General features: G+C 47.2%; 1 pseudogene across 1 annotated transcript; it reads left to right on the top strand.

Annotated features, from left to right (window-relative positions):
* Positions 1–324: 324 nt before the first annotated feature.
* LOC308148328 (cyclin-dependent kinase 3-like) lies at positions 325–3,529 on the top strand (annotated as a pseudogene). The gene is made up of 3 exons: positions 325–378; positions 2,699–3,181; positions 3,284–3,529. The product of its transcript is annotated as a cyclin-dependent kinase 3-like (transcript).
* Positions 3,530–8,917: the final 5,388 nt, after the last annotated feature.

Below are 8,917 nucleotides of genomic sequence, written 5' to 3' on the forward strand. Positions count from 1 at the left end.
GTTGAAGACATAGTTTTACTCTTCAGTGTGGATGGTAGGCTGTCCTGATTCAGTCCTTCTGTTGGTATCTAGCTGCGATTCCGGCACGAAGCTTTCCTCCTGCTCGCAGTACCACCCCTCGTACTTCTCCAGGTTCAAGTCCCTTCGAATCCTCCTCCAGTGCTAAGCAACTATTCGCTTGTGCGTGGTCCCCGTTGTCCGTGTAAAATAATCAGGCCTTATGTTGTAAGCCTCAGATAAACTCCAAAAAGTAGCAGCTCTTTCGTCACAGAAAGCTTGAGCCTCTTGCCCTGCCTTGGCTGCATATTTCTGCACCTTGGAGCCATGTTCGTCAGTGCCCGTCGAAAGCAGAGTTGGGAAGGCAGGCTACCGGAGGAGGTGAGTTCTGGCGATGGCGGCTGCCAACAGCATGGAGTATGCATGGCCGAGATGAGGAAGAGCGTTAGTGTAGAAAATAGGAGTAGTGACAAAGACAAATTTCCTGAGGAGACGCATAAGCAGTGAATGATGTAAAATTCACTGGGTATAGCGAGCCACATAGACTAAAAGCTCGGCCTTCTTCTACTACTCAGCAGAATGGTTTTCAGCCAGATTATGCAGATTCTTCGTTACCTTTATCAGGTCTGCCCGCAGCTGTGTCTTCTCCTTCTCCTGGTTGAAGATGTGTCCTCGAAGCTAGTTTATTTGCTCCTTTAGTCGCTCCACCTCCTCCTGCTCCCGACTCGTCACCATCACCAGCTCACTGCGCTTTTCCTTGCACCCGTTCAGCACCCGCTCGAGTTACTAGATGTCCTTGTGCTAAAGGGCAGCTACGGCTATAGCCCTTTCCGTTTCCTGCCTACACCGACATAGCTTCTGCCGCTTCAGATCTATTTAATTTGCATGCCTACCTCTCTGGGCATGTATGGAGGACATCAGTTTTTCTTCCTGAGCAATTGCTTTCTGCAGTTTGCCGATTCTTCCCTTGAGGTTCGCCTTCCGTTCTTGCTCGAGTTCGTTGTTCTGAGAGAAGAATGCCAGCTGCTCAGTCTTGAAGGCAAGGTTTGGCATCATGCATTCTTTGAACATCCGCAGGTCTATTTCAGATGCTTTTCTGCGCGATTCTTTATGAGGCTGGGCTTCAGGATTGGATTGATCCTTGCTGTTAAAGGCAAGGGGCTTTTATCGCGAGTATATCTAGTGAGGAGGGTACCTTCCTGGCCATGATGAAGACATTGGATCGAGAAGAACTGCGTGCTGTCTGGATGTAACGCTAACGTGCCAGCTGGAATGGACGCACCCTGGCGTGGACTATGTCCATCTTCTGGAAATTTCTGTGAGAGAGCTAGTTCATGGCCTTCCCTTGGGTCATCTCCTCCTACATAATTAATTTTATTTTTTGCACAATCAGAATCACTTCATTAGGCAGATCATTTCCGATTTGGCGCGGATGCTTAGCATCAGAGCATCGGCTGCTTCCCAGTAGGCCTGAGGACTCCTTCCTATCTACGCAGCACGCACCTTTATTACACATTTCTCCTGAAGCTTCTCTGGTCAGTTCACCACATTCTGCAGTCTGCAGTCGTAACAGCTTTTCGTTACTGTCCATATTCATGTGGACAATGGAATCGAAATGGCTTGAGTCGAACTGTTCTTGTTTTAGATTGAACCTGGGGATACTTTCAAGACGCTTGCGAGGCAGAGGCTAGCTCTACACTACCCTTGTTGGAGTCTGTTCTCTGTCTTTTCTAAGTTTGAGGGATTCCTGCAGATATGCATTTCCCTGCCGCTTTATTTAGAGGGGGTTGATTTCCTAGAGCCTCTTAGTTTGGGAGCGGACTTTGCGGCGAATGATCTGTTTGGGCTTGCGATGGTCTTATTTGTTAAGGGTTTTCAAGTATTCTTAAAATACGAGTTTCCTCTTGCAGTTGCGCAACTTAGCCTCCTTTTGTCTGAGGGCCTCCTATTCTTTCTGCCTGTGCTCCCAAGCCAGAATCTACCTCATCCGCAAAGTCACCTGTGGCGGCGAATAATTATTTCTTTTCTTGCCCCTGATCTAAAGGCCCCTTTGCTACTATTTTGTCTCTAAAATCTCTCTGTAGGTTTGCTCATGTTTTTAAAGCTCACCGATGCTAAAGTTCATCAGCTGATGCCGCTGCTGGAGTCTGAACTGGGTCTAGGACTACTTTGACTGCTTTTGCTGCTCAGTGAATTGCCGTATTCTGTCTTGATACAGGCAAGTTTGACTACACACCTTCTTGTAAGATCGATTGGTTGCACAGATTGATGCCTTTCTGAGATCCCTTCTCTAGCGAATGGAATCAATATTAAGTCGAATACGTTTCCTTCGTTCCTCAAGTTTTTACTACCTTTCCCGCTAAGCTTCCTCTATATAAAGCTTGTCATGCCCTTCCTTTTTTGCTGCACGATCAATAGCTCTTTGAAGGGCTATTTTCTTGCGCCGCTTTTCTTTCAGCTGCATCTTTCGGAAGTCTTGCAGGGGTGATGAAGATGGAGGAGGATGTTAATGCTGGGGCTGGTCAAGCTACTGGTGGACAAGAGTTAGAGCCTTGGATCGGTCGAAGATCTGCACTCTGCAGGAGAGAAGGAGATCGAGAACTCGCTGCTAGGCTGCAAGTATCAGCTACTCAGCCAACTACTTAGGGTTCTGCATAATATAATATAATAATTATAAACAGCATTAACGGATATGAAGTAGGAGGACCGCTATCAGAAGATAGAGAAAATAGGGGAGGGCACTTACGGAGTCGTTCACAAGTGCCTTGACAGGAACTCAGGACAGCTAGTCGCTCTCAAACGCATCCGCCTTTAACATGAGGATGAAGGTGTCCCTTCCACCGCCATACGCTAAATCTCTTTGCTGAAAGAATTAGCCCACTAAAATGTCGTCTCTCTCTTGGACATTCAGCACTCAGACACTAAACTCTGCTTAGTCTTTGAGTTCATCGACTTCGATCTGAAGAAGTTAATGTAGAGAAGAGGAGGTCCTCTTTCTCTGTCCTAGGCTAGGAAAGTGGTAAGACAACTCTGCGAGGGGATAGAGCACTGCCATCAGAACAGGGTCATCCACCGAGATATAAAACCACAGAATGTACTAGTCAATAACGAATTGTAAATCAAGCTGGCTGATTTTGGGCTGGCACGTACTTATAGCCTACCCATGCGCAGCTACACTCATGAGGTGGTCACTTTGTGGTACCGTGCACCCGAAATACTTCTGGGAGAGCAGAAGTACACCACTGCAGTGGACATGTGGGCAATTGGCTGTGTCTTCTATTAAATGCTGCACAAACGGCCTCTTTTCCCTGGCGACTCTGAAATCGATCAGATCTTCAGAATCTTTAGGCTTCTTGGCACTCCTTTTGAAAGCCAATGGCCAGGAGTAACGAAGCTGAGGGATTTCAAAAGTACCTTTCCGAAATGGCCGAAGCATGATCTGAGGGAACTCCTCCCCGACATGGGTGGAGGGCTGGCTCTTCTGGAAGGATTACTGGAATACGACCCGCTGAAGAGGTTGACAGCTCGATAAGCTTTGAACCACCCTTTCTTCTCATAGGACTGAACTATAATTTAATCTGTGTCAAAACAGCAAGTAAATATTTATTCTTTATGTCGATGGAGCTGTCCAGCAGCATCAAGCACTTGATTCGCAGGGTAGAGCAGACAGAATTGACCCACCGCGACTGGCAGACCATTCGCAGACGCAGGATCGGCACTCTCCAGCCCTCTGGAGCCAGGGATAGCCTCCATGCATGGCTGTCTGAAAGATAGCCATGATCTAATACCAAATTATATTGTCGTTATGACAGCAACTTGCTTCTATCATCACTCTGAAACTATTACTAACTTCTGTACAGCTCCTCGTTGTGCTCTGCCCCTGTGTCCTCAGTGTATCAAGACTCACCTGCAAGAGCATGTCGAAGAAGGCAGCAAGCCATCGATTTAGTACTATCATGAGGCCAATGCAAAGGCCGAGAAAGAGACCCTGTCCCGTATTGAGCATTTAGAGGGTCTGGCCCATCAGCACAATCCTACCGGGCTGGAAAGAGAGCTGATCAACGAATTAGCAAGGGCAAAAGACTCGGTCCTAAATCAAGTGCACAAAAAATTCGTACTTCTTTAGGCAGAGGCCAGAGACGCAGTCACCCGATTTGTCTCTAGGAACATCTGGGGCTGCAACCACAACTTTGAAGAGTTGGTGGCCAGGATACAAGATGCGATAAGTCGGATGAGGGTTCAACTCAGCGCCCTGGAGTCCGGCAGTATCAAGCCAGTGATAAAGTTCTTTGCCCGCGACAATGACAGCGAGTTGGAGAGGATTCTTGACTAATATCAAAAGACAGTAAAGCAGATGCCGAGGATTATGATCCAGTCTAAGTTAATATAAGATATGTTCAAGCAGGCCATTAACATATCCATCCCTGAAGTTGAAATCACCACCTCTGCTACTGACCGCAGGACAGTGATGTCTCAAATTTTAGGAGAGAAGAGCATCAAGGAAGTGCGAAGGATCGACCATCTTAGACAGCGACTTAGTAGTCTGCATGAATAGAACCGGCGCATAGTGACTGGGACAGTATAATGATACTTCATTATCAGCTTTTGTCATGGCAGATCTGTAAAAAATCTAGCTCATCTAGGTAGTTGGTTAGTGCTTGTTACATGAATTCTTGAATATCCTCCTCCAGCTACATTGGTAGCATCCAGAGTAGACCTACCTTTGTATCCTGGACGCGGATGCCTCTGAAGAACTACCCTTTCCAGTCGTAGTCCAAGAGTAGTTGGCCCTCCTCGAGCACATACTGGGTGAAGACGAGGCATCCTCCTCGTGTCTTGCACTTAAATAGGCGTGGCTCCTGATGCAAGAGAATATATTAGTCACACTGCCAAAGGGAGTATTGTCCAGCCAAACTATTATAAAGGAGTAGCGCATCAGGTAAGTAGGCGAATTAGGAATAAGAAAGGTGGATATTCTTGTGCCGGCTGCGGCCGAAGTGGATTTTGAACCTCCCTGTCTCGAGCACATTCCTACTCTCCTGCAGCTCCTCTACCATATCATGGAATTGCCTTTCAGCCCGAACTTTATTATGCTCGATTATCCGCAGCTCAGACATGCTCAGTTCAGTTTCTTAGCCACTGGCTTTCCCCACATTTATACGCCAATCCAGTCGTGAGATCATGCAAGCGCGCTTGAATTGCTTGATGGATACAAATGAGCTGCGAGAACCTCGGGATCTTGGATGCAGAGTCTTGAAAGAAGTACGGTTAGAAGGAGCAGGCTGCCTCTAAGGTAAAGGGTGATAAGTAACGGAATGATGTTAGTCTTCAGATTTGATGGAGAATGAAGGGAAAGACAGCAAGGGAACTTCTTCCTCAGGAGCAGGCCAAAAGAAGTGGCAACAGTGTTTGATAATTTGCATTCATTTTAGATGACCGAATTGGTGATCCTGTAGCCCTCCACAGTGGTCTTCCAGTACCCCAGCAGTCGGAGTGCCAGTCTCTCCCTAACCAACCTCACTCTCACTTCCCTCCAAATCATTTTCACTGCTACCCACCCTCTCAATTATCTTATTTCACCCTCTCGAGATTATCTGGCTCCCTGTGAGACACTGCGAATCCAGGTGACTCTACGAGTGTATGAAGAGGGCAGCATGACTAACTTCATGCACAACAGCCTGCTGGCACTGGCACGTTCCGGGTAGGAGGGACCGTTCAGAGCTCACTAGGCGAAGGTGGTGCTACAACCAGACGCGACCATCAGACTAAGTCCTAGATTGTCTGAAAAGATTCCAGAGGCAGTGCGAGCAATTTGGATTTAGCCATAGTCATTAGATGAAGAGTAGATAGAAAGAATAGGAAGACAAGTGAAAGAGGAATTGGGTGAAATTATAAGGTAGGTGAAGTGTGGTTAGTCAATGGTCTACCAAGTGAGGTGCATGGACAAGTGGGAGGGTGGAATCCGTGTCATCCATTTTCAGGACAGGCAGCTCTGGGTCAGTCTCACCAGGACTCCCCTCTTCGGTTACAAGAGGTCTTCACCCTCACACCATTAAACAACCAATAAAGTAAAAGATACCGACGAATCCGACCCCCCACAAGAAAAATAGAATCTTAGTTAATAATGTCTCTTTTAGGAAAGCCCTATCTCTGAGTCCAAAATAGATTGGAAAGGTGCAGAGCACAAGAGACAGAAGCTTCATCCCTGTGACACTGCCATACTCTAACATCCTGTCCTTGACCTGCTCTATGTGCAGACTCACTAGGAGTAATACCTTCTCGTACTCACCCTCTGCAGCCTCGTCATCATCCCTCCGTCTATAAAGCCCTTTTCCACACCCTTTAAATTCGACTGCAAGGGCAAAGTGGTACTGAGACAGGTGATGAACATCGTACTGATAGGTGCTCAGCAGACTTGCTTCATAGTGGTGCCGATTCTGGATGAACAGCAGGTCGTTATTAGGGAGTTCTATGTGTAAAGAAAAATCATCCAAGATATTTAATACTATCCTCCCCTAGACTGCCTCTCCATAGTGGGTCACACCAAATCAAAGCTTTCCTTTCTAGGCAAAGATACCACTCGCTGCAACATCAAACTGCATTCACTCTCCTCCCTCCAGTGCCTTGGGGTCTGTCCCATCAGTTCTTAAGGGGCGCAACTCACGCACTGTCACTATATCCCTCCACTGGAGGCCCTCTGCGTGCTGCATGAGGATCCTGAACAAACTCTCCTTTTGGTGCTGCAGATTGGTAGGGATCTGTCAACAGTGATTTTGCATAAGGTGGATGTAGGAGACTTAGGCATAAGAAGGATAATGTCCTGCGAGAAATGGCTGGACAAGCTGTGTGTTTTAGAGCAGTACGACCCGCAGCACTATTATCTCAAACTGATTCACCTTGACTCTTTCAAAACAGAAATCCTCAATCTCTCCTACCATCCGATATCCCTGAGTGTTTCGAAAGTGCAGGTGCAGGGTTGTTATGGAGGACAAGGGTTCGTGATGATAGAAGGGAGGTGGGTAGCAGTGGGGTAAGGGTCAAGCATAACTGGCTGTCCCTCTGGTGTGTGGCTAGCGAGTGGCTGCAAATGTGAGCGAGTGGTCATAAGAGTCTGAACTAACAGTAATACATTTCATATGTTTGCTTATTAAGTCATTTACTTTCTAGCGGCTCATACTCCCTGCTCAGAGCTATAGTCAGATCGTCATAATTGGCTCTTCTGATTCCTACCCAGCAAATATAGATCATAAGCAGGTGTTCCACTGCAGATATGCATGCCATCTTGCTCATGAGTCCTATCTGCTGATTGATCCAGTTCATCAATACGCCAGCTATCAGCAACAGCAGAGGCTACCACTTCTTCCACAGGCTGCTTTCACGGTTACATGCAAACCCAAATTCCATGAGGAGGATAGTCAGAAAATAGGTAATTGCCAATGCGTTATGCTACTTGTAAATGGGGACACTCTGGCTTTCTCTCGAATTTAGAGTCGCAGCAGTTAATGCCAGAACGCAGCAGCAAAACATCCCTACTAGATGCAGCACCCCATGCTTTCTGCTGGTGCACCAGCACAGCCAGTAGTAGATGAAGTTCGCGCTAGTGTAGGTGATGATGGCAGATCGGAAGAGGATGAGAGGAGTGTAGTGGAGGACGTTGATGCTGATGGTGCTGAAGGGGTTTGAGTAGCAGTAGAGAGCGAGCATCTCTGCGATGAGAATGAATGTCAGCAGGCAGACACTTAAAGATTTCCAATGATGGGCAGTTCGAAGAACCTGCATTGATATAGTTGATGATAAGAACCTGACATAAAAGTATATCAAAATTCACTCAGGACTCTGGTTCTTTATCGACTTTATCATTTCTTACACCTCCCGCACCACCAATTGCCGCTCACTCTTTCCCTCAGGCTCTTAGAACACCTTACTGTCGAAATACCGATCCACACTCCGGTTTGAATAGAGGTTGGACTCCTCCTTCAGCAGACTCATTGACTGCTCCCTCATCTGCCTCGTCATCACCCGCAATCTGCGAGGCGATTCTTCCACTTGGTAGAATAAGGTTATCCCCCGACTCTCAGGACGCCCGTATATTACATAGAGGTCCTATAACATCAGCATGTTTCGCAGAGGACTTGGTACTCCCCGCCCCTCCTCGGCAAACAGCTGCACCTTCCCTAACCCAAGCCGCCATCTCAAACAGAGTTCCTTCGTTAGGTAATCCACGGTCTGGGTGACCTTTACTTTTAGTGCAAGCCGAGGGTAGTGTTCATGCATGATTGCAGTAAGGGATTCGTCAGTACGAGGAAGAAGGCGGATTTCTAAATCTCCAACTGGCACGTTCAAGCGCTAGAGAGAGTTTTGCTTAAATGTCTCCTAATTAGAATAGAGGCCGGTTTAGAAGGCCTGGAAATGCCGCAGAAACCCTTTTGTGGATCTGAAGAATTCATCCGACTCTAATTTCTCTGCAAGCAGCGTGTTCACATTGCAGTCAAACAAGCCACATTTATGCTCCAAGTCATGTGCCATGTTTAGGTAAACCTTCTGCAGCTTAGCAACCAACTTGTCCACAAAGTTGATGAAGAGGGAGTGAGGGGCGTGGGAGGGGTGTGTGAGATATGTCCTAAGATCCTGAGCAGAGGTGAACTTGTGCAGGTTAGCTAGAGCAGCCTAAGTCCGGTCCTCGACGGAAGCATCTTTGAGCGCCATTATTAGATTAAATGCAAGTCATGTCATTTCTTGCGCACGGGTAAAAAATAGGGGTGGTCTAGAGCCTCTTTGGGGGTAATCCTTTTCACATGGTCATACACCAGCATCTGCCTCAACAGGTCCACAGCCTCCTCGTTCGCCAGGTGCTGGCAGTGTACTTCGATGAACGCTTTCCATGGCTTCTTGCATACACTCTTGCTGATCTTCTGCTTTC

This window comes from Blennius ocellaris, assembly GCF_963422515.1.
Source record: "Blennius ocellaris genome assembly, contig: SCAFFOLD_352, whole genome shotgun sequence".
In the NCBI taxonomy this organism is placed as follows: Eukaryota; Metazoa; Chordata; class Actinopteri; order Blenniiformes; family Blenniidae; genus Blennius; species Blennius ocellaris.